Genomic DNA, 26,058 nt, shown 5'->3' with positions numbered 1-26,058 from the left:
ATATTTTTTTCAGAAAGTATAAATATTGACAAATAAAAATAAAATACTTGAACCGCAACATGTAAGTGTAAAAAAAACCCAACAACATTATGATTTGTACAATTTCAGAATGTGCTGGTTCTATTTTTAAACAAAGAAAACAATCTAAAGTTGTCTTTATTTTGAAGTTATTTTGTCGTGATTTTACCAGTCCGGCCTACTTGGTGGTAGATTTTTCTCTATGTGGCCCCCGATTTAAAATGAGTTCGACACCCCTGATTTGAACCAATGTGGGTGGCGCTGGGTGCAGGGGGGCAAAGTATCTTGCCCAAGGACACAACAACATTGGCTAGGATGGCAGAAGCGGGGATCGAACAAGGAACTTTCAGGTTGCTGACACGGCCGCTCTACCAACCGAGCCACGCTGCCCGAAATATAGTAAGACAACATGTTTGGTATTTTTCGGTGAATTTTTATTATTTTTATTGCTATTATTTATACATTTACAAATATTAACTCCCATAGTAAAAAAAACTTTTTGGGGTGAATCAATTTTATTGTTGATTATATAATTTGTACAATTATAAGTATTTTATACATACTTTTATTATATTTGAGGAATGCCTGCTAATTATATGTTTTAATTATTTTAATACTTATTTAAATGTGTATTTTGTAATTAAAACATAAACAGAATTTTCTGTATTGTAATAAGTTTTCAAAGCAAGTTAAGCTTTAAAACAAGAATATTGCATTACTGTATGTGGATTATTTGATGAGAATTAAAGATTTTTATCCATTAATTTATCCCTTTATTGCACTTAATGTAACAACCAAATGATTGCAATAGTTGACGTGCTTCCTCTCCTGTCCACCTCCTTCCCTGGCTCGTATTTGTTTTTAATCAAAGTGACTCCAGGTTGATGGTTTATTCACTGTCAGAAATGAATGCAATCAAAACGTGACGAATGACATTTTAATATGAAATCTGCATGCCGCATCCGAAGGAAGGGGAAGATTGGCACATTTGAATATATCGACGCGCCGTTATTAACGTTTCAATTGGCCAAGCTGACAAATGACGACGACCGAGCGAATGAATACTCGCAGATCAAAAAGATGTGATGAATAAATATTTTGTTTCTTTTTACAACTCCATCAAAACTGTTTGCAGAATTCTGTGCAATATCCGACGTAGTCATTTAAGAAAACAGTGAAGTGTGCACTGAAACAGACTGACAACTGACAATTAACATGAAAAATACGACTAAAAGTGAAGGATTTATTGAGAGTTTTGGATAAATGCCACTTTTATTACTGCATAAATGGGTCTGATTTCCACATGAATGGGTCAGATTTGCATTACAATCAACGTGTATTTATTTAGGTATGTTAAATATGGTGTCAACACATTTTGGGATGTTTTCTTGTTTTATGTGGTTTTCTAAATACAAGCTGGAAACAAAGAAACAGGCTTTTTTAAAGGGGAACATTATCACCAGACCTATGTAAGCGTCAATATATACCTTGATGGTGCAGAAAAAAGACCATATATTTTTTGGAACCGATTTCCGAACTCTAAATGGGTGAATTTTGGCGAATTAAACGCCTTTCTGTTTTGCGATGACGTCAGAATGTGACGTCTCCGAGGTAGTACAGCCGCCATTTTCATTTTCAACCCATTGTAAACATTGGGTCTCAGTTCTGTTATTTTTTGTTTTTTCAACAATTTTTTTGAACCTTGGAGACATCATGCCTCGTCGGTGTGTTGTCGGAGGGTGTAACAACACTAACTGGCCCGAAGATGCGAAAGTGTCTGCCGCCAGACTCCCATTGAATGTGCCAGAGTGTCTCCACATTTTACCGGCGATGACAGACATGGCACAGAGATGTATGGATAACCTGCAGAAGCATTTGCAACGATAAAGTCAACGAAATCACAAAGGTGAGTTTTGTTGATGTTGACTTGTGTGCTAATCACACATATTTGGTCGCGAAGTGACTGCCAGCTAATCGATGCTAACATGCTACGCTAATCGATGCTAATATGCTATTTACCGGCGGTGCTAAAGCAGACATGGCACAGAGATGTATGGATAACCTGCAGATGCATTTGCAACTATAAAGTCAACGAATTTACAAAGGTGAGTTTTGTTGATGTTGACTGCCAGCTAATCGATGCTAATATGCTATGCTAATCGATGCTAACATGCTATTTACCGGCGGTGCTAAAGCAGACATGGCACAAAGATGTATGGATAACCTGCAGATGCATTTGCAACTATATTACGTTTCCTTCCACCCACATTTAATGCGAAAAAAACACTTACCAATCGACGGATTTAAGTTGCTCCAGTGTCACGAGATGCGAAAGTCCTGATCGTTTGGTCCGCACATTTTACCGGCAATGCTAACGCAGCTATTCGGCCATAGTATGGCTATGAATAGCGTCAATAGCTATTCGCTCAATAGCTTCAGTTTCTTCTTCAATACTTTCATACTCCAACCATCCGTTTCAATACATGCGTAATCTGTTGAATCGCTTAAGCCGCTGAAATCCGAGTCTGATTCCGAGCTAATGTTGCTATATCTTGCTGTGCTATTCGCCGTTGTTTGTTTACTTTGGCAGCACTGTATGACGTCACAGGGAAATGAATAGTCGCATCGCAAATAGCGAAAATTAAGCACTTTAAAGCTTTTTTTAGGGGTATTCCGGGACCGGTAAAATTTTGAAAAAAACTTAAAAAAATACAACAAGCCACAGGGAACTGATTTATATTATTTTTAACTCTTTTGAAATTGTGATAACGTTCTCCTTTAATGCCTTATTCTCCATGGCCTTATTCTACAACCAGTAAGCGATTAACTAAGAGTCTTCCCTCAATAACCTCATACTTATTGCTTATTAGTAACCCTAACCCTAACCCTTATATGTTCCCCTAGTGTCTAAATAACTCTAAATTAAGTCTTTGTTACTTTAATAACCAACTAACTAATGGTGAATATGTTCCCCATACTAAAGTGTTACCATTTTTTTTCTCCGGCAATTCTATTACAATTCAACACATCAACTGCATTAAAATTATTCTAATAGTTCTTTTTAACAATGTAAACTAATTAGTTTGCAAACAGACATTTTTGTAAAAAAAAAAAAAAAAAAAAAAAAAGAATAAAATACAACATATGATATCAATGATCTTTGGGGCATTCAATCATAATTCAAAGCATGCAAAGTGGAGCTTTGTAAGAACTTTGTCATGATCCACGACTTGGATCATGTCGAGTCCTGGTTTGGGTTCGGTTTTCTGTTTTGTTATCACAGCCAGTTTGCTATTTGATGTCCTTAGTTTCCGGTGGCACTTCCTGTTTTGTTCTGTTTCTATAGTTACCCATTTGTGTCACCTGACTTGTCTTTCACACGCACCTGATTCTTGATTATCCTTTCTATTTAAGCCCGCCTTTGCTTGCCTTCGTTTCTCGGACTCTAGTTTTCTTTTCACGCAACAGGTGACGTCGCATTCCTTCGTACTTGATTAGCTTCCATGCGTTTTTGTTTATTCGTTTCCCTAGCTCACGTGCTAGCGTCTTTTCTTTCTTCTAACTCATGCTAGTTCTGTTGGTTTGTTTATAGTGCCATTGTGCAAGGCTTTTGGTTCTTTGATAGTGTATAAATAAATCATCATCCTTACTTTCACGTTGTGTTCCATTCCGCTGCACCCATTGAGAGAACGCAACCCCGCCACGATGCCAGCCAAGCGTCACAAACTTAGTACAATTGTGCCCAAAAAAAAAGTCCCACACATATACGTAATAAGGACTCCTATTGCTGCAAAATAGTACCGTTTCACACAAGACTTTTAGGAGAACATGTGGTGTGGAGCCACGTGACTTAGTCTCATATCGCCGTGCATTTCGGAACATACCAATTCCTGCATGCATGAGTGGACTGCACTCTTGACAGTTAAAAAAGGTGATGATTGCAAACACAAGGTCGCCTGGCCAGGCTTGAGGCCTGCGCGTTATGAAGCAAAAACAGCTCTACTAGCTTGCCGGGGTCACCAACCTTTTTGAAACCAAGAGCTACTTCTTGGGTACTGATTAATGCGAAGGGCTACCAGTTTGATACACACTTAAATAAATTGACAGAAATATCCAATTTGCTCAATTTAACTTTAATAAATAAATCTATAAATATATATATTTAAAAAAAGGGTATTTCTGTCTGTCATTTCGTCGAACTTTGTTTTTCCTTTTTGTAGAGAATAAAAGATGAAAATAATACTTAATTGAACGGTTTAAAAGAGGAGAAAACAGGAAAAAAATGAAAATTAAATTTTGAAACATAGTTTATCTTCAATTTCGACTTTTTAAAATTCAAAATTCAACCGAAAAAAAGAAGAGAAAAACTAGCTAATTCAAATCTTTTTCAAAAAATAAAAAAAATTTATGGAACATCATTAGTAATTTTTCCTGATTAAGATTAATTTTATAATTTTGATGACATGTTTTAAATAGGTTAAAATCCAATCTGCAGTTTGTTAGAATATATAACAAATTGGACCAAGCTATATTTCTAACAAAGACAAATCATTATTTCTTGTAGATTTTCCAGAACAAAAATTTTAAAAGAAATTCAAAAGACTTTGAAATAAGATTTAAATTTAATTCCACAGATTTTCTAGATTTGCCAAAATATATATATTTTTTTTAATCATAATAAGTTTGAAGAAATATTTCACAAATATTATTTGTTGAAAAAACAGAAGCTAAAATGAAGAATTGAATTAAAATGTATTTATTATTCTTTACAATTAAACAATAAATTTACTTGAACATTGATTTAAATTGTCAGAAAAGAAGAGGAAAGAATTTAAAAGGTAAAAAGGTATATGTGTTTAAAAATCCTAAAATCATTCTTAAAGTTGTATTTTTCTCTAAAATTGTTTTTCTGAAAGTAATAAGAAGCTAAGTAAAAAAAAAAATAAAGAATTTATTTAAACAAGTGAAGACCAAGTCTTTAAAATATTTTCTTGGATTTTCAAATTCTATTTGAGTTTTGTCTCTCTTAGAATTAAAAATGTCGAGCAAAGCGAGACCAGCTTGATGGTAAATAAATAAAATTGTAAAAATTGAGGCAGCTCACTGGTAAGTGCTGCTATTTAAGCTATTTTTAGAACAGGCCAGCGGGCTACTCATCTGGTCCTTACGGGCTACCTGGTTGGCGTTGGTGACCCCTGCTCTACACCATTAATTTATGTCCACTGGTGATGGTGCAAAGGATTTGACAGAAGCGAGCAGTACAGTAGCAGTACAATGGGTGAGGAGGGAGGGAGTGGGATGAGATGGGGGGGGGGGGGGGGGGGGGGGGGGGGGTTGGAGAATAAAGGGGTGGGGGGGGGGAGACGAAGCACCCCCCGCCCGCCCCCCGGACGACATGTGAGACGTCAGCATCCGACTGTTGCGAGCTCGGCGAGGCTAAATAGCAATCACTCCCACACAATCCCAACGCACCTCCAGACTTACTGAGCAACAAAAGAGAGAAAGGAGCGCTTGTTTTCCACACAGTGTTAAAGAAAAGGAAAAGAAAAAGAATAAAAAGGTGGCGTACGTTAAAAAAAAAAAAAAAGGTACACCTGTACAAGTCTGGGTTGTGCTACATCATACCGAGGGCTGTTCCTAATCATTTGGCCCGAAAAAAAAAAACATTGCCGGCATGCATTATTCAAGGCCTCCAGCAACTTTGCACCAGCACACATGAGATGGCACGGAATTTAGTCCCAGATTTAGCCCAATGAGTACCACAACAAGGATAGTGTAGAGTCGGTTATAAATAGCACAGGTTAAACGGAATGGATTATGAATAGAAAATGAGAGATTGTGATCATGTCAGTGTTGTCACGATACCAAAAATATTTTGATACTTTTTAGTACTTTTCTAAATAAAGGGGACACACAAAAATTTGCACTATTGGCTATATTTTAACAAAAAATATTACGGTACATTAGATGTTTATTTCTGAAATAAAATAGCGAACATACAAGACAACTTGTCTTTTAGTAGTAAGGTCAATTACAATTTTTTTTGCTTATATGTGACATTTATCTGATTTTTTTTCATGTACAATTATGATTTTTTTTCAAACCTGACTAGTGTTGTCCCGATGCCAAAATTTTGGTACCGGTACCAAAATGTATTTAGATACTTTTCGGTACTTTTCGATACTTTTCTAAATAAAGGGGACCACAAAAAATGGCATTATTGGCTTTATTTTAACAAAAAAATCTTAGGGTGCATTAGATATATGTTTTTTATTGCAAGTTGGTCCTTAAATAAAATAGCGAACATACAAGACAGCTTGTCTTTTAGTAGTAAGGTCAATTACAATTTTTTTTTTGCTTATATGTGACATTTATCTGATTTTTTTTCATGTACAATTATGATTTTTTTTCAAACCTGACTAGTTTTGTCCCGATGCCAAAATTTTGGTACCGGTACCAAAATGTATTTAGATACTTTTCGGTACTTTTCGATACTTTGATACTTTTCTAAATAAAGCGGACCACAAAAAATGGCATTATTGGCTTTATTTCAACAAAAAAATCTTAGGGTGCATTAGATATATGTTTCTTATTGCAAGTTGGTCCTTAAATAAAATAGCGAACATACAAGACAACTTGTCTTTTTTTGTAGTAAGGTCAATTACGATTTGTTTGCTTACATGTGACATTTATCTGGACTTTTTTCATGTACAATTCGGATTTTTTTTCAAACCTGACTAGTGTTGTCCCGTATCTAAAATATGTTTAGATACTTTTCGGTACTTTTTTAAATAAAGGGTACCACAAAAAATGGCATTATTGGCTTTATTTAAAAAAAAAAATCTTAGGGCGCATTAAACACATGTTTTTTATTGCAAGTTTGTCTTTAAATTAAAATAGTGAACATACTAGAAAAGTTTTAGTAGTAAGTAAACAAACAAAGGCTCCTAATTTAGCTACTGACATATGCAGTAACATATTGTGTCATTTTCCATTCTATTATTTTGTCAAAATTATTAAGGATAAGTGGTAGAAAATGTATTATTAATCTACTTATTTATTTAAGGTTAATATCTGCTTACTTTCTTTTTTAACATGTTCTATTTCCACTTCTGTTGAAATGTAATAAACACTTATTCTTCTGTTTGGATGCTTTACATTAGTTTTGGATGATACCACAAATTAGGGCAGGGGTCGGGAACCTTTTTGGCTGAGAGAGCCAAGAAGCCAAATATTTTAAAATGTATTTCCGTAAGAGCCATATAATATTTTTTTTTTACCCTGAACACAACGCGTGCATTTTTAAGTAAGACCAACATTTTTAGAGTATAGTAGGTCTCTTATTCTTTGTAATAAAGTTGTTATTCTGAAGCTAACTGTGGAGGGGACGTGGCCTGCAGCAAAGCGGGGTGTGCCAGGACCGGCCTGGAAGTCAGTGACAGGTGCGTAAACGGCCCACCTGGGCCTTGATATCTAATCACCTGTCACTCTGTTATAAGCAGCAGCCAGGAGGAGCGACGGGAATGGGGCTGGAGCCAGAGCGCGAGCGAGAACGAAAGAGAAAAAGACAATTGCTGTAAAGCAACTGAGAGACTTATTGAAAAGTAAACCAATATTGTAACCCTGAAACAGGCTCTCATGTCGGTGCTTGGTGGTCTGAAGAACCCCCATGAGGGCAAGCCCCACACTAACCAATGAAAAATAAATAACTTCTTACCAATAACGCAACTTCTTGAACAGGTGCGTTAGAAAACGGATGGATGGATTAAAAATGCATGAGAATGTTTTATATTTTGAACATTATTTTTAACACTGTGATTACAAGTGGAATTATTCCTTATTTATCATGTTAAGCAATGTCAGCTCAGATTCATCCGAGAGCCAGATGCAGTCATCAAAAGAGCCACATCTGACTCTAGAGCCATAGTTTCCCTACCCCTGAATTAGGGTATCAATCCGATACCAAGTAGTTACATTGGTCATATTCCAAGTTCTCATGTGTCCAGGGACATATTTCTTGAGTTTATAAACATATAATTTTTTCAAACAAAAGAAGATGTTGTGACGCCAAAAAATATTGACGTACGCTATTGTACTTGGTATCATTACAGTAGATATCAGGTGTAGATCCACCAATGGCGTTTGTTTCCAATTTGACGCCGGTGAGCAAGTATCATCCCTCGTCCTGCAGGGATGATACTTGTAAGAAACGTACTTTATTTGTCGCCATGGAGACAAGGATGAGTGATTTAGAAGGAGCTTTCACTAGCTAGCCATGTCTTAAAGCACCTCTTCCTGAGGGCGTTTCAGTGTTATAACTTAGTCTTTATCGTTAGTTTTCCAGCCAAAATGCGTCTGTTCTCCCTTTCCTGTCTAGACACTGCTTGTAAGTACTCCGTGACTGTGCGCTGCCGAACATGCTCGTTTGCTCGTAAACAAGCAATGACTCAACATGACGACGACGGGGGTGCAGGACCGGTACTTTTCAGAGGCGGTATCGTACCGGATATGATTCATTAGTATCCCGGTACTATACTAAGTATACCATATAAACCTAGTTAATGTAATGCAAATAAAATGTAAAGACAATGTCAGCACACTAAACCAAATAAAAGACAAGTTCCGCATAGTTTGGACAAGCATGCAGGTTAATAGCATTATTTACTTTGTGTACTATTATTACATCATACTGAGAGCTGGTCCTAATATTTTGGCAAAAAAAAAAAAAAAAAAAAAATACCTGCCTATGTTGTACACGTTGCACACCCACAATAACTTCAACTTGGCAATATTATCTTTGTTTTAGCTCAGATGCCATTAGAAGTGTACCTAATGTTTTGGCCGGTGGGATTTCAGCCGGCCATATTCCGTGGACGTTTTGATCTCCCCCGTAGCCCAAAGCGTGAGAGATGAGCCCGTTTTTAATGATCAGATGAGGAGCAAAACGACCCCTCCATGCTTTAGTCTTACAGTGTTGCAGGACGGAGGTCTCCCCCAGCAGCCATCGCTTTCTTGCTAACCCGCCTGGCCTCGTCTCACCCCCCCCCCTGCCTCCCTACACGAACTCACCCTCCCGTCTTTCAAAGCTTCCGCTCGAGCTTTAAGCCAGGTCCTAGAGGGCAGGAATTTGGCCTGCTTTTTCAGACCGGCCCGGTTTGGCTTTGTTGTGGTAACTGGCCGCTTCAGGGGTACTGCGGACTCTACGGCTCTCAGCTCGCCTCATGTCAGCGCGCTAAAATATTTTAAATGTTTTAAATCCGCTGTTTGCAACAGTGGATTAGCGGACTATTATAAGTGTGGTCGTTTTTTTGGTTGTATTTTTTCATGAAAACACTTTAGAGTCGAAAATGCAAAAATGGTGGATGAGAGCATACATTTCTTCAAATCGCCTCAATATCAATATCGCATTTTGTTTGTTGTTATCTGCATGTTGATTCTATGAAAAGTCCTTAGACCGATTACGTTTTTTCATGCTGCCTGTAGAGGTCGGCATTTTTCCACCTTTTTCAAAGTGGTGTACTGCATGCACGGCACAAAACGATAGGAGAGGGAAGTCACCCTGCTAGTATCAGGCAAAATCGGTGCCGTGACCCGGAATCGGTGCGTGACCCGGAATCGGTGCCATGACCCGGATGTCACCAACTAACTGAAACAAAAAATCTACAAACTTTTTTTGGCTTCTACGCTTGATTCCACCTGATTTTTTGTTGACATCGGACCAATATCTATATTGAATTGTTTGTTGTTATTTGCATGATGATTCTATGAAAAGTCCATAGACCGATTAAGTTTTTTCACGTTGCCTGTAGAGGTTGGCATTTTTCCACCTTTTTCACAGTGGTGTACTGCATGCACGGCACAAAATGATAGGAGGGGGAAGTCACTCTGCTAGTATCAGGCAAAATCGGTGCTGTGACCTGGATGTCACCAACTAACTAAAACTAAAAATCTACAGACTTTTTTTGGCTTCTACACTCGATTCAGCCTGATTTTCTGTTGACATCAGACCAATATCTATATTGGATTGTTTGTGGTTATTTGCATGTTGATTCTATGAAAAGTCCATAGACCGATTACGTTTTTTCACGATGCCTGTAGAGGTCAGCATTTTTCCACCTTTTTCACAGTGGTGTACTGCAAAATCGGTGCCGTGACCCGAAATCTGTGCCGTGACCCGGATGTCACCAACTAACTAAAACTGAAAATCTACAGACTTTTTATTGGCTTCTAGACTCGATTCGACCTGATTTTCTGTTGACATCGGACCAAAATCTATATTGGATTGTTTGTTGTTATTTGCATGTTGATTCTATGAAAAGTCCATAAACCGATTACGTTTTTTCACGATGCCTGCGGATGTCGGCATTTTTCCACTTTTTTCACAGTGGTGTACTGCATGCACGGCACACAATGATAGGAGGGGGAAGTCACTCTGCTAGTATTAGGCAAAATCAGTGCTGTGACCCGGAATCGGTGCCGTGACCCGGAATCGGTGCCTCGACCCGGATGGGACCAACTAACAAACTAAAAATCTACAGACTTTTTTTGCCTTCTACACTCGATTCGACCTGATTTTCTGTTGACATCGAAACAATATCTATATTTTGGATTGTTTGTTATTATTTGCATGTTGATTCTATGAAAAGTCTATAGACCAATTATGTTTTTTTACGCTGCCTCTGTAGTTGTCGGCATTTTTCACAATGGTGTACTGCATGCACGGCACAAAATAATAGGACGGGGAAGTCACTCTGCTAGTATCAGGCAAAAACGGTGCCGTGACCCGGAATCGGTGCCGTGACCCGGATGTCACCAACTAACTAAAACTAAAACTAAACATCTACAGACTTTTTTGCCTTCTAGACTCGATTCGACCTGATTTTCTGTTGACATTGGACCAATATCTATTTTGGATTGTTTGTTGTTATTTGCATGTTGATTCTATGAAAAGTCCATAGACCGATTACGTTTTTTCAAGCTGCCTGTAGAGTTCAGCATTTTTCCACCTTTTTCACAGTGGTGTACTGCAAAATCGGTGCCGTGACCCGGATGTCACCAACTAACTAAAACTAAACATCTACAGACTTTTTTGCCTTCTAGACTCGATGCGACCTGATTTTCTGTTGACATCGTACCAATATCTATATTAGATTGTTTGTTGTTATTTGCATGTTGATTCTATGAAAAGTTCATTTACTGATTACGTTTTTTCACGATGCCTGTAGATGTCGGCATTTTTCCAGCTTTTTCACAGTGGTGTACTGCATGCACGGCACAGAATGATAGGGGGGGGAAGTCACCCTGCTAGTATCAGGCAAAATCGGTGCTGTGACCCGGAATCGGTGCCGTGACCCGGATGTCACCAACTAACTAAAACTAAAAATCTACAGACTTTTTTTGGCTTCTAGACTCGATTCGACCTGATTTTCTGTTGACATCGGACCAATATCTATATTGGATTGTTTGTTGTTGTTTGCATGTTGATTCTATGACAAGTCCATAGACCGATTACGTTTTTTCACGCTACCTGTAGAGGTCGGCATTTTTCCACCTTTTTCAAAGTGGTGTACTGCATGCACATCTATATTGGATCAGGACACCGCTCATTTTGTTGTATAAGAGGTCTTGAGACAGATCAAGTTTTATAACACTATACTGCCTGTAAAAGCTGGCATTTTTCAACTTTTTGTGGGAATGTACTCTGTATGAACTGCACAGCATGATGGGAGTAAAAAAACAGTTCCTGCTGAAAGTAAGCAGCATCAGTGTCTTGACATGTGATGTAACCAACTGACTAGCTAGTTGTGATCAATTTTATCACTGTGTAAAAGGCACAGGTGGATAAATGCGGGAATTTATTCATTTGGTTTGCTTGTGTGAAGGACACTATAAAATATGGTAATCTGATATAAATAGATAATGTTTAATACATTTTTGTTTGTTGGGGACTACTTTATACTCTCCACCGTTTGCAAAATCTGGCTTTTTTTTTTTTGCTGCTCTGTGCAAACGGCACCACAAAGGCCAAGAAAGGGCACAAGAAAGAAGCCAACCTGGCTATTTTCCACCTGGTATGAGAAGGTAATAGAGTCACATTTGCTACTGTAGGCTCTGTGGTAACTGCCATGCCAGCAACTTAAGGGGTTGCAGGTTCGATCCCCAGCTTCCGCCATCCTAGTCATGTCTGTTCTGTCCTTGAGCACACTTCTCCCTTGCTCCTGATGGGTCGTGGTTAGGGTCTTGCATGGCATCAGTGTGTGAATGTGGGTGTGAATGAGTGAATGTAGAAATAGTGTCAAAGCGCTTCGAGTACCTTGAAAGTAGGAAATTGCTATACAATATAATCCATTTACCATTCCATTCTATTTGATAAACGCTCTATATTCTGTCCCGTTCGGCCACAAGGGAGCATTTTTTTTGCGGCATCTCTGTGCGAAAGGGGATATAGAGCCACCAATTGCTACTGTTGCCTGTCATAAAGTCATCGGTAGCAACAGCCGGCTAACTACTAAGCCTCTGAATAAACAGCAGCACTGTTTAATGACCTTTGCACACATTGTAAAAGAAAGACAACAAAGTGGTGATTTTGTACACCGGACTGAGGGAAGGAGGACGAAGAAGTTACATTAAAGTTGATCTGCTCTAAGGTGTCAAGAGCGTCTTGTTGGCAAAAGGACTTACCATCAGCAGATAGTGTGTCTTTAAGGCCATGTCTACACTAAGTCGTTTACACTAAGCCCCTTAAACCAGGGGTCGGGAACCAAATATTTTAAAATGTATTTCCGCACGAGCCATATAATATTTTTTTAACACTGAACACAACTGCATTTTTAAATAAGACCAACATTTCTAAAGTATAATAGGTCTCTTATTCTTTGTAATAACATTGTTATTCTGAAGCTAACTGTGGAGGGGGAGTGGCCTGCGGGCCTGCAGCGAAGCGGGGTGTTGCCAGGACTGGCCTCGAAATCAGCGACGGGTGCGTAGATGGCCCACCTGGGCCTTGTTATCTAATCACCTGTCGCTCTCTTATAAATAGCAGCCGGGAGGAGAGACGGGGTTGGAGCTGGAGCCAGAGCGCGAGCGAGAACGAAAGAGAAAAAGACAATTTGTGGAAAGCAACTGAGAGACTTATTGAAAAATAAAACAATATTGTAACCCTGAAACTGGTTCTCATGTCGGTACTTGGTGGGCTGAAGAAGCCCCACCCTAACCAATAATAAATAAATAACCTCTCACCATTAACGCAACTTCTTGAACATAAAAAAACATGAGAATGTTTTATATTTACAACGTTATTTTTGACACTATGATTACAAGTGGAATTACTCATTACTTATCATGTCAAGCAAAGTCAGCTCAGATTTATCCGAGAGCCAGATGCAGTCATCAAAAGAGCCATAGGTTCCCTACCCCTGCCTTAAACGAATAATTATTTAGCCTAAGCCCCGTTTCAGCCACACGAAATCATTGTTTAAGGTTCCCCTCTTTGGACACATTTTTACACGGGTAAGTCAGCCGTGTTTCTTGAATCTCCGGCTCTTAGCTTTGTATGGACTCATTGATCGTTTACAAAGTGAGTTCGGAGGGGAAGTGACACCAGAAAGACCTCGCCCACACAGGAAATGATCTAAGAACGACCCTGCCACAGCCAGCTTCATAATAAAACGGTTTCGTAACTTACAGCTAACCGCTGGAAATATAAAGGCGAGTCATCAAAACAAGCCGTGTTTCTCATTCTTTTACATGTACAGACACTCATGGAAATCACACATGAATACCTTAAGAGAAAGCGATTTAAGGGATACAACTCTTCTCAGACGGCAAGATAACTTTCCAATATCCGGGTCAGCTGTGATTATACTTAGCGAAAAGCTTTGTCCATTTGTATAGCTGAAATAGCTGAGTTGGGAGAGCGTCAGACTGACGATTTGAAGGTCCCTGGTTCGACCCCGGGTTTCAGCACAACTCTGCGTTATTCATTTCATACTATGATTTGATTTACGTGGACCGCGACTTAAGTTAAAAAACTTATTCGGGTGTTACCATTTAGTGGTCAATTGTACGGAATATGTACTGTACTGTGCAATCTACTAATACAAGTTTTAATCAATCAATCAAAGTCGAAGGTGAGTGAATATTAATGCAGGCTCCTGTGGATGTGATAAAAAAAAATGTAGCGTGTGCTTTTTAGTACCTGGCCGTCGAAGAAAAACTACGGAAAACGGCAAATGCTTTTGGACTGGCAAAGCAGACTGTATCAGTTATTTTACGCCATGTATCAGTTATTGTATGCCATTATAGGGACGGCGTGGCGCAGTGGGAGCGTGGCAGTGCACAACCCGAGAGTCCCTGGTTCAATCCCCACCTAGTACCAACATCGTCACGTCCGTTGTGTCCTGAGCAAGACACTTCACCCTTGCTCCTGATGGGTGCTGGTTAGCGCCTTGCATGGCAGCTCCCTCCATCAGTGTGTGAATGTGTGTGTGAATGGGTGAATGTGGAAGTAGTGTCAAAGCGCTTTGAGTACCTTGAAGGTAGAAAAGTGCTATACAAGTACAACCCATTTATCATTTATTATGTATGTCATCGACTCAACGTCTGGGTCCAGAGTATATAAAGTCACCAAAAAGGAATGGACAATGAAGGTGAAGGCAAAATAGTGAGGAGTGTCCTGACCAGATAACTCGATCCCTAGTTTGATTGATGTAAAATGTTCTTCATCCCATTGTTTAAGTGTCTAATAAAGATTTAATTTTGATGGCCCAGGTGGGATTCCCTACAATAGGGCCCCACAGCACACTGGATCCCATTTAATTGAAATATTTTTTCTGATAAGTTAAATACAAGAACTTGCACACAAAGCAACAATGGAGGGGACTATGACGTGCACATTTTCGGAGGGAGGGCCGGGGTCTCAAACGACGGCATTGTTGTGTGTGGACACGGATAAGGTTATGTGTTTATGTGTTATTTACACTGGATAACCTTAGTGTAAAACGGGGCCTAAATCTTAGACCACGGTGCTCTTTGTTTGACTTGCTAATTCAAAGCAAAGTGGGGCTGATCTTCAGCTGAAATTGAAACATTCATTTGTGCACAGACAGAGAAAAGAGGAGGCGAGGATGAGGTTGGGGGGGTGGCTTGGTTTCTACAGCTCAAATAGACCCTTCTGAGACTTTCCACTTGACGGCTCTCCCTTTCATTGTGCATTAACGTAATGAGCATAAGTATTGGAATACACAAGCAAACCCTCTTTTAGCACGCTGCCTCCCTCTCTCTCTCCTGTCTCTTTAAGGGTTCACATTCTCCAGTGAAAGGCCACGGCGCTCGAACAGCGAGCCTCGGGACACGACAACAAGAGCGCAACCACTTACTGAGGACAAACAAGGACCCTACACACGCACGCACACACAAACACACACACACCCTGGGGCCAACTCTGGAATGTCATGCCAATTTAGACGATATCATAGGACATTTGTAAAGTCAATTTTTGTATGTTCAGGTCAAAAAGAAAGGCGGTAACGTTTGTGCATTACAGCCCACAGGCTTCCCAGCCCCCCCCCCTCCAAACAGCTGCAGGGGGGAAACTTCCTGTTTGCTAATGATGCTAAATGTGTTCAAGCAAATTGTGTCAAAATGTTCCTCCTACTTGAATGGGCAGACCGGACAAAAAGATTTGCCGCCATATTCTTCAGTGTCAGGACAAAATGCTATTGGAGGAAATCCCACCACAATTGTTACAATGGATACTTTGGTTAACAGCTAATGCAGAAAGTAAACAGCATAAATATGCTGGCGACAAATCAAAGTTATTTTACCAAAGCGACAAATTGTATTGCTAAAAACCTGCAGAACACCTAAAATCGCTGAAATATTTATGCCAATGTCAAGTCCGGGCGCTATGACACTCTTACAATGAACCATTTTCAAAACACTGAGACCTACTTCTACTGTTTCTTGGTTCTGAATGTGTCACAACCAAGCTAGCACGTCTGAAAATCGTTGTCAGAAGCTAACCTACACATCCCATCTCCCCGGATTATAATCAACTCAAATGTACTTCTAATGTATTTACTTGCTCTCATGCTATGTGAACTCACTATGTTCTCTGCTGGCTGTACATATCCTACTAAATAAGACCTACACTGTTTCAATGTCCACATATCTCTGTTGATTCAATTGTTGATGACTGAAGTATTGATATCAACCAAAGCTCCTCATCCCACCCCCCGGATTGTAAATAATGTCAATAATTCAATGTATATACTATGATGATTAACCAGTGTGATGACTGTATTATGTTGATAGTATATATTTGTACAATGAATTGATTAACGTGGACCCCGACTTAAACAAGTTGAAAAACTTATTCGGGTGTTACCATTTAGTGGTCAATTGTACGGAATATGTACTGAACTGTGCAATCTACTAATAAAAGTATCAATCAATCAAAAAAAAAAAGGTATTCAACCAAATGGCCCAGACAAAGGAGGAATGAACACAGAGGACCAACGTTATTTGCCATTGAAGTTGTTGCTTATTGTCAGAAAAAATACCGTTATATTAACACTGCAAAAATACAAAAAAATCATTCAAATTCACATTCACCCGTTTTAGACGGTAACATTAAGAATATTTTCAACAACTTGTTAAATGACATTAAAAAAAATACCCTTTTTAATCAAAAACTTACGCAAGTGGATGTTAAAGGCCTACTGAAACCCACTACTACCAACCACGCAGTCTGATAGTTTATATATCAATGATGAAATATTAACATTGCAACACATGACAATACGGCCTTTTTAGTTTACTAAATTGCAATTTTAAATTTCCCGTGGAGTTTCTTGTTGAAAAGGTCGCGGAAAGATGACGCGTGTTTGTGACGTTTCGAGTCGGAGGGGACATACTAGCTCAGGACCGCTTACGGCTAAAAGTCGTCTCTTTTCATCACATAATTACACAGTAATTTTGACATCTGTGTTGCTGAATCTTTTGCAATTTGTTCAATTAATAACGTCAAATTTGAATGCTGTTGGTGGAAAGCGGTGTTTTGCAGCTGTGTTTAGCACTGAGACACAGCCGGTGTTTCTTTGTTGTGAAGCTTTAACACAGAGCGGTCAAGCGAACATGTTTCTCTACGTCAACCAGCATGTATTTGGATGGGAAAATTGTGATATATATCTTACCGGAGACATCAGTGGATTATTCATCCTCCTACAGTAGCTGTCAAAAAAAGCAGCTGTGAGCTTGGCTCCTCGGCTTCTCTCTGAGACACTGCGTGTTCACCGCAGCCATCCGACCTCGAGGTATGTCTTTACAATCTCACTAAAACACTATTAAAACAATAAGCAGATAAGGGATCTTCCAGAATTATCCTAGTAAATGTGTCTAATTACATCTGAAACGCTCACACCTGGAGCCGTCGCTTTTTATTTTATTATTTTATTTTTTTTGTAGTCCTTCACTATCAATATCCTCGCTCAAATTAATGGGGATATTGTCGCTTTCTCGGTCCGAATTGCTCTTACTGCTGGTGGCTCCCATTATAAACAATGTGAGGACGTGAGGAGCCCTCACACCAGTGACGTCACGCGCACATCGTCCGTCTGCTACTTCCGGTAAAGGCAAGGCTTTTTTATCAGCAACCAAAAGTTACAAACTTTATCATCGATGTTCTCTACTGAATCCTTTCAGCACAAATATGGCAATATCGCGAAATGATCAAGTATGACACAGAATGGACCTCCTATCCCCGTTTGAATAAAAAAAATCTCATTTTAGTAGGCCTTTAAGGAGATTTATTCTAGCTCAAAATGTCATCCTCACAAACATTGACCCTATGGTAAAAAACAGAAAAATGACAGACCAGGAATAGCTGCCCTACATACCTATTTTATTATGAAGTTGGACTGGTCTTTGTCTTAGTATATATATATATATATATATATATATATATATATATATATATATATATAATAGGGCATTTAGGCTAGTAAAATATGCTTTTTGAGTGCAAATGATTCTGCTTATTTTAACACGTATATCTCATATTTTAGTACATATCATACATAATATCTTATTAGTCAAAAAAAGGTATTTTACTCATTAACTTTTGAATGGAATTTTGAAGTGGATTTAGTGCGTTAGATAGCTAGCCTATTTACAGATGACCTAAGATACTAGTTTTACAGTTATTGCTAGTGTGTTGACAAAGGAAAATAATAACGGGTTTACACAACAAAATACATGAAAATATGTGAAAGGGTGGTGTTGGTGCCTAACTAGTTACATTTAAGTAAGGATTTGGATAGAAAAATCTTTTGACCATTTCAGTCACTGTGGTATTGACATTGAAATGACAGCTTCAGACATTTTTATGAGGACTATCATGCATGGAAGGAAGCCGGTCAAGTGTCTACCTGCTGTGCCTGAAGATGACATGAACATCTTCCCTGCCATCCTTTCATCTCTTTGCCTACGAGTCAAGGAGCTATCTCCTGTCATTGCTCAACACCGCAAAGCTGGGAGGGGGGCCTCGGGCTGCAGTGTGCCGACTGACAAAACCCCCTTGAGGATCTTTCAAAAGGTGAGCGAGCTGACATGCAATGGAAGTAAAAATAAAGAAGGCTAACAGGTTGGGTTAATGGTGCCGGAGCATTCCAGCCGACCTGGTCCCTGCGTCTTCTCGGATCGGTTCTTTGCTCACTACCGCTCCGGGGGGGGGGGGTGGATTGAGGAGACCTTTGACCTGGCTGGCCTGCACAACCTAGCTACAGCCCTGTGGTTTGTTAGGGGCTTTATCCACTGACAAAGCAGGCAGGAAGTTGGCAGCCACCCAGCAGCCCCCATGGGAGGATGACCATCAGCTAGCTCAGCTTACTGCTTATTACAGGATGGCGGTGCATGCATGCATGCATGTGTGGTGTGTTGCGTGTCTACATTTTCTTAAAATTGTTACCATTTCATCTAATGGCTGCCAGCTACAAATGTCCCTATGCCGCGATCTAACCCGATCAGCTACGCCTGTTAGCGACAATCAGGCAGGCGTCCAGCCGCACTGGACTCAAAGGACATCGGCACACTTCGGCATCCCACTGACTCACTCACTTGCCCCTCCGGCTCGCTGAAACATTAGCTCATAAGACGACGACACTCTCGCCCTCACACACTCAATAAAAGTCAGGCAATTCATTTATACACCTCGCCATTAATAAGGCTGATGAACTTTCACTGCTTAACTCCGTTATGTCTGGCCCGCCGTGTCTGGAGCGACTAAAGGACTTTCCGTAGCCATGATCGATTTTTCAGTTTTGGGGTCGAGATCTGTCGACCAATCTGGGTGCAACAAGGGGTCAATGACCTGCAGGCCTAAAGCGAAGCATGATGGCTTCCTGGCTTGGAGGCTGTTGACAAGCGTCTGTGTTCTTTTCAACAACTCGTTGAACCACCACCCCCCACCACCACCCTCCATCTACCCCTTCCCTTCTCTGGAATGTAACACAACCGCTTGCTGAGGTAACCCAAGCGCCTCCCCCCCATCCCATCCTTCATTTACAGAAAAAAAAAAACTTAGACGGACAGAAAAACATTGTCAGAGGAAGACCATCTGTGGGTGTCGGACAGCTGTCCCCCATATCCCAATTTCTTAACCTCTGTGCTCACGTCTCTCCTTTTCCTCGCTGAAAATTGACTTCTAGGCCTCACTGTCTTTGGAAAAATTAATGATGCAACGGTTGACCAGAATGCCTTGGTTAGACTGTTTTATTTCAGACTGGAACATAAAGTAGGGAGGTAAAGATATCAACCATTTAAAATGGTTAAAGAAATAGACTGTTGATAGCAGTTTCCCCAACAAGCCTCAAACCCATTCTACCCCTCAAGTCTAATCCACCATCCCCCCACCTTCGCTCTCTAACTCTCCATCCTGATGGAAGGATTGGGGGGCCTGACCTGTCTGGTGATTGATGGTAATGTCTCAGGAAGTCATTTTCCCCGACAGCACCCTGCCGCCTTTCACCAGGCCTGGTGCAGAGGTGAGGCCATCACATGGATGCTTTTAACTCTCTGCTTGCTTGCCCGCCCAGGACTTTCTGCTCCATCTATCACGCTAACCTTCAAAACATCACCTTGTTGTCCCTACGCGCTATTAGTCCAGCCAATTGTCCTGCATTCAATGTCACTTCAAGGTTGAAAAAGTTTGAAAAACCACCACAATGGATACAAATAGGAGGGCCATCCCAGAGTGGTTGCCCAGATCCTTTTGACCCTTGCTAAACTTTGGAACATCACATTGTACCACTGCGCTACTGGTTTTTACCATTAATGTTTCTCGTCAAGGTTAAGAAAGTTGGAGAATGCCAAAAAAATCACCACATAAAAGTGCCCAAGTCAGGTTGCACGCCACCCTAGTCTGCGTCCCATGTGCCTTGCAAATCTTCATCCCCTCCTTAGGAGGAGTACCTTTCTAGTTTTAGTGCCACATCTAGGTTGAATAACCACTACATTTGGTTAAAAAAATGACCTGACCTGACATGGATCTACCATGTGGCCTCAAGTCTGCATTCCAGGCTTCTGCCCAGGTCCTTCCAACCCTGCTACTTGCTAACTTTCAGACACATCACCTTGGATCTCTGCACTACTGTTTATCATAGTTCCTGTACCACATTACGGTTGAGGAAGTTTGTGAAAGGCTGAAGAACCACCACACAAGAAGGCCCATCCTCAATTAGTTTGCCATTCGGTACCAAAGTTAGGTTATTGCTACCCGAGTCTAGGACCCATCAACCTTGCTAATCTTCAAAGCGCCACCTCCTCCTCGTCACATTCTATTTTTAGTGCCACACCAAGATTGAATTGCCCCTGCAACATAATTATGACACACACAAAAAAAATATCCTAATGTAAATCTGCCGTTGGCTTCTAATCAGCATTGCCCAGGTGCTTCTGACCCCGTTACTCAGTAACCTTCGAAACATCTTATGATCACTCTGCTCTACTACGACTTGCCCTTGTTTCCATGCCACAGCGAGGATAAGAAAATTTAAAGAACCACCACAATGGACACGAAAACAAGACCCATCCTGAAGTGGATCTACCATGTGGCCCCTAATTCAGGTTGCTGGGGATGGATCCTGCACGACTCTATTACTGTCAGCGCTTACCACCTCCATTATAGCAATTAGGAGGTTCTCACACGAGGAATGCTTTGCTATGCTCCAGAATTGCTAACATCTGCCTGGTTGCGTCCCCAGTTGTCTTTTTTCTTCCCCCCGCTTTCTCAGAAACTGAAAGTCTCCAAGCGCTTCTCCTCACATTTGTTTTCTTAAATCGACTCAAACTGTGCCTTAAAGAGCTCCCTCTCTGTTTGAGTCCAAATAAACTTAAAATGATCCGTGAAGAGGCTAGCCGTTACTGCTTTCAAAAGGCTTCATTAGTTTTTAATATCTGGCGCGGGAAAGGAGGATGCAGGGAGGGGGGATAGCATGAAGATAATCAATGGAAAGAGGCTCGTAGACTATTAATCTCCCCCAAAGGATTGTGGGTTAATACGCGTTCTTGCATAGGCAAACACGGCTGTCTGCGGAACACATCTGTCTGCCTGGATGGGCTACTTAATGAAAACAGCCAGCGCCCGGCCGTCATGATGGATGTTGTTCCGCCGGTGAAAAACGACTACTCTCTCTCAGTGCGCCCAGGCTGAGCTTCACATGATAAGGTTCCGTTCTGAATCCGAGAGGGATCCAGCTGTGCTCCCCCCCCCTGCAAGGTGGACAATGAGAGCGCAACGCATGACTACCAGAGCGGGTCGCCATGGAGATCATATCAGGGCATCTTAAGCAGACTTGATTTGGGGAAGGGGAGAAGATGGAGAAAGCCTAGAAGACTTGTCGTACAGTCCGCAGATAAAAAGGGTGATGAAACCCGAGCCAACTGAGGTAGATAAGCCGGCTAAGTCATGTGTTGTGCGTCCAAGCATGTGCATGTATGCGTGGGCCGGGGACATGTGTGTGCGCTGCGACGGTGTCGGAGCTCACCCCCGGTTTGGACGAGTCCTGTAACAGGATCCCGGGCTAGCTAGCTAGCCCATCTCTCAGTTGTTGTGCTAAACAGGCCACCTGAAGACAGGATTAGCCCGTTGTGACCCGGCCCTAGCGGTAACCGAGACACAACAGTGGGGACAAACGTGAAACACAAACTATCACGTGTTGCACAGAGTGGTGGGAGGGGCTGGTAGACAGGTGGCAGAAGGAGGGTGAGGTAGGGGGGGACTTTAACTCCAAACAGGACACCTATAAGAGGATGAATGCAAGTAGGCTACAGTAAAGGTGTCACTGGTGTTTGCTGTTGTCTGGTGAAAACAAAGCATCGCAGCGTAAGAGGATTGGGGCCAGCTAACACTTTGCCTGGGGGGGGAAATGGGGGCTCAGATCTGCTCCTGTGTGGAAATGGATGCCCGTCAGCTTGTCGATGACTCAACAACACGTACAAGTATGCATGCTGTGCTGTGACAAATGAGCAGCGCTTAATGTGCCAGTGATTATGCGGGGCTGTGGGTGCCCTCCAAAACTCCCCCCCCCACCCCCCACTTTGAACTTGTAATTGCCCCCGGTTTTTAGTAATGAACATTAAAGAGGTTGGAGGGGGGAGAATTCAGAGATGTGTTGCTAATTACAGCGGTGCTTTTTTTCAGAAGTAGAAATAGTAGGATGACGCTCTAGGTCTGCCGTCTTCATCTAAATAATTGTACAAGACACTTAATGGGCTTTAGAGAGGTGCTTTGTGTGTCACGCGTCAGCCTTGGAGATACGCGGGGAACAGAGGATCAATACTGAGACGCGTTTACATGTGGAGCCAAGGCCTAGATTTGAGTTTATATATGTATTTCTCCCTTTTTGTTTGATTCTTTTATCTTATTTTCAGCTTTGTTTCTGATTCAAGGGTTGTCGTCTTTCAGACTAAGCCTCAGGTTGGATTACTATGACCATGTTTCAGCCAGGCACCCTAAGTACTCCCCAAAAGGCTGAAAACCCCTTGTTTTGAGGTAGATGTTTTGTACAAACAGCACTGACATTAAGGCTATGTCTACAATAAGCCGGATAGCCCCTTCAATGAATAATTATTTAACGTAAGTCCCGTTTCAGCCACACTTAATCAGCGTTTAAGGTCCCCCTCCTCGAACTATTTTTTTCCTGGGGTAAGTGCATTGTCTATTTCATGAATCTCCGGCTCTTAGCTTTCTATGGACTCATTGACCATTTACAAACTGAGTTCGGACAAGAAGTGACGCCAGAAAGACCGCGCCCCACACAGGAAGTTCCGTCAGGAAGATCAATCAATCAATCAATCAATCAATGTTTACTTATATAGCCCTAAATCACTAGTGTCTCAAAGGGCTGCAAAAACCACTACGACATCCTCGGTAGGCCCACATAAGGGCAAGGAAATCTCATTCAGAAATCACACATGAATACCTTTGGAGAAGCAAACGCGAAATAGCAGCTATTTCAGCTACAACACATCTCAGACGGCAACGTAGACTGTTGAGCAAAGGTTTTGGATAAGGCCTCGATTCTTCCAGGCCTTATATCCCACCAGGCCTGCCTGGTGGGATATGTTTGTCAACGAGTGTTTTGGAACGGCAAGAGAACTTTCGAATATCCAGGTCAGCTGTGATTCTAATTAGGGAAAAACTTCATCCATGTGTCGAAGGGAAGACAACGGCAGACTACAAATGACAGCGACTACATTTAGCCTGGGGCAGTACGGTGGAAGAGGGTTAGTGCATCTGCTTCAATATACAAAGGTCCTGAGTAGTCCTGGGTTCAATACCGGGCTCGGGATCTTTCTGTGTGGAGTTTGCATATCCTCCCTGTGACTGCGTGGGTTCCCTCCGGGTACTCCAGCTTCCTCCCACCTCCAAAGACATGCACCTGGGGATAGGTTGATCGGCAACACTAAATTGGCCTTAGTGTGTGAATGCGAGTGTGAGTGTTGTCTGTCTATCTGCCTTCCGCCCGATTGTAGCTGAGATAGGCTCCAGTGCCCGCCACACTTCTGAAGGGAATAAGCGGTAGGAAATGGAAGGATGGATGGACATTTGGACTGGCAAAGAAGACTATTACTAGTTATTGTCCACGATGTATTTCCGGCCGTCAAGTACGACCAATATTTTCAGCCTATAAGCACAGTGTTGTTGTAAAATGTTCTCTATAACATTGTTTACTTCCACACGCCCCTTAAAGATATGATTCATGTATGATGGCTCAGGTGTGATTCACTACAATAGTCTAACAGCTGCTGATGGTGAGGTAAGCAAGGTTTACTGTTAAAAGAATTGTGGCAATAGTCTACATTCAAACACAGGGTAAGGATACACTTCCAGGTCAGAGGTAACTATGACTCGCGCATGCGTACCAGGTTGCGTAGCACCGGCGGACGGGTGAGGGGTCTTAAACGACCATTGAGTGTGTGTAGACACGGGTAAAGTTAGGGTAGGATTTACCCTTGATAACCTTAGTGTAAGTCATCCCTGGGTTGTTCTTTCACTACTAATTCGTGGGATCTCTTTGTAAAAATGGCTCTGGAATTGCATCGTACGTCTGGGACGAAGACATAGCGACCACAGACCCAGGACAATATAACATTTCACAGTCTGAAGCAGGATTGATGTCCAAAGAGTGTTTCATACGTCATACCAGAAAAATCAGATTGTCCGTAAGACTAAGCCAAATACTCCAGCGAAGGAGGTTGCGGTGCACAGGGTCTACTGAGGGTTAGCGGGTAAAGGAGCAACAAATTGACCGGCTCAGCCTCCGTCTTTGATGCGGACTGGGATCTCACAACCGGGTCTGTGCGTTCAGACGGGGAAGCAGAGAGGATATAAATGCAAGGGTGGGGGTAAAAAAATGAAAAGGCGAGGAAGTAGGTGGGGGGAGAGGTGAGAACAAGAGACATGGCTTCCAGTTATAAGGACCCCACTGTGCAGGAATCCTCAGCACTCGCCTCTGGACTGAGCGGCGGGGGCAAAACAAAAGCTTGCATTAGAAAGTAGGGTTAAGGGAAAAAAAAAAAAAAAATCACAGGGAATGGCAGTTTTGGGATTTTGAAGTCCCATGCGATACACACAGTCTGTTTTTGATTTCATCGCAAACCTTTCTTTTTTTCTTTCTTTCTTTTTTTTAAGCTCATTCTCAGGTTTGCTTCCTGTGCATTTTTCTCTTTCTCTGGGTGTGAGATGCATATCAAAGCCGAATTGCAGGATCCGTTTGGTTCCCCCCCCGCCCGGCATGCGGCAGCCACAACTATCCAACCATCAGGGGTTTACTTAGTTAGACTTGCCTGCAGGGTGTCACCCATCCAAGGTTAAGGGGTAATTTGGAGGAAACCAACTCTGAGATGCGAAACCAAAATCCGCCTGAATATTTTTTTTGCTCTGAGCCGGCCGGGGCAGAGAAGCTAAAAACACAATCCTGAAATCAGCCATCACCATCTTAATAGCTCTTTTGCACCAGGGGCTTGTTCTGTGCTATCACGGGCTACCTTGCATGGTCTGTTATTAGAGATGACATCGTTCCCCCGATGAAAGGCAACCGGATTTCGTGTTATGACTACATTAGCGGCGGATTGTGCTGCTGTGCTGAAGCTGGGAGATGTAAGCCACTCTTTAAGTCTTACATTGGGTTTTTAGAGTGTAACTCGACACATAATTGTTCACTAATTTGTCGAGAGAAGTCACTTTTACGGTCCCTGGATTTACAGAACTTGCTCTTCGATTAAAAAACAAGAAGTCACAGGACCGTATCCTGTCTTCTCTGGGTTCTGTGTACAAGGCAATAATGGCACAGTCCTGTGGCTATTTTGCAAGATTTTTGTAAAACAGGCAAGAGCAGCAATCTATCTTCATGCCCTGGGTTAAACTGCCAGGTTGCTATGAGGTCACACCATTTCTGCATTTGATGCTATCCCGCCTACACAATCCGCGATGGAAATGCAGGCCAAATCCGCTTGGTGGAAACGTGGCTTTGAACTCAA

The 26,058-nt window shown here is 41.4% G+C and overlaps 1 protein-coding gene and 1 non-coding gene across 10 annotated transcripts in view; one reads left to right on the top strand and one right to left on the bottom strand.

Moving 5' to 3' along the window:
- meis2a (Meis homeobox 2a) overlaps positions 1 to 26,058 on the bottom strand; it is a 250,098-nt gene that overhangs the window by 96,908 nt on the left and 127,132 nt on the right. The gene's annotated exons all lie outside the window — the stretch shown is intronic.
- Positions 13,911 to 13,983, top strand: trnav-gac (transfer RNA valine (anticodon GAC)). The gene has a single exon. It is a non-coding gene; the product is annotated as a tRNA-Val (tRNA).

Source organism: Nerophis ophidion, linkage group LG03 (genome assembly GCF_033978795.1).
Source record: "Nerophis ophidion isolate RoL-2023_Sa linkage group LG03, RoL_Noph_v1.0, whole genome shotgun sequence".
Taxonomy (NCBI): Eukaryota; Metazoa; Chordata; class Actinopteri; order Syngnathiformes; family Syngnathidae; genus Nerophis; species Nerophis ophidion.
The sequence above is the reverse complement of the archived record's forward strand: the minus strand, read 5'-3'. Positions and strand labels throughout refer to the sequence as shown.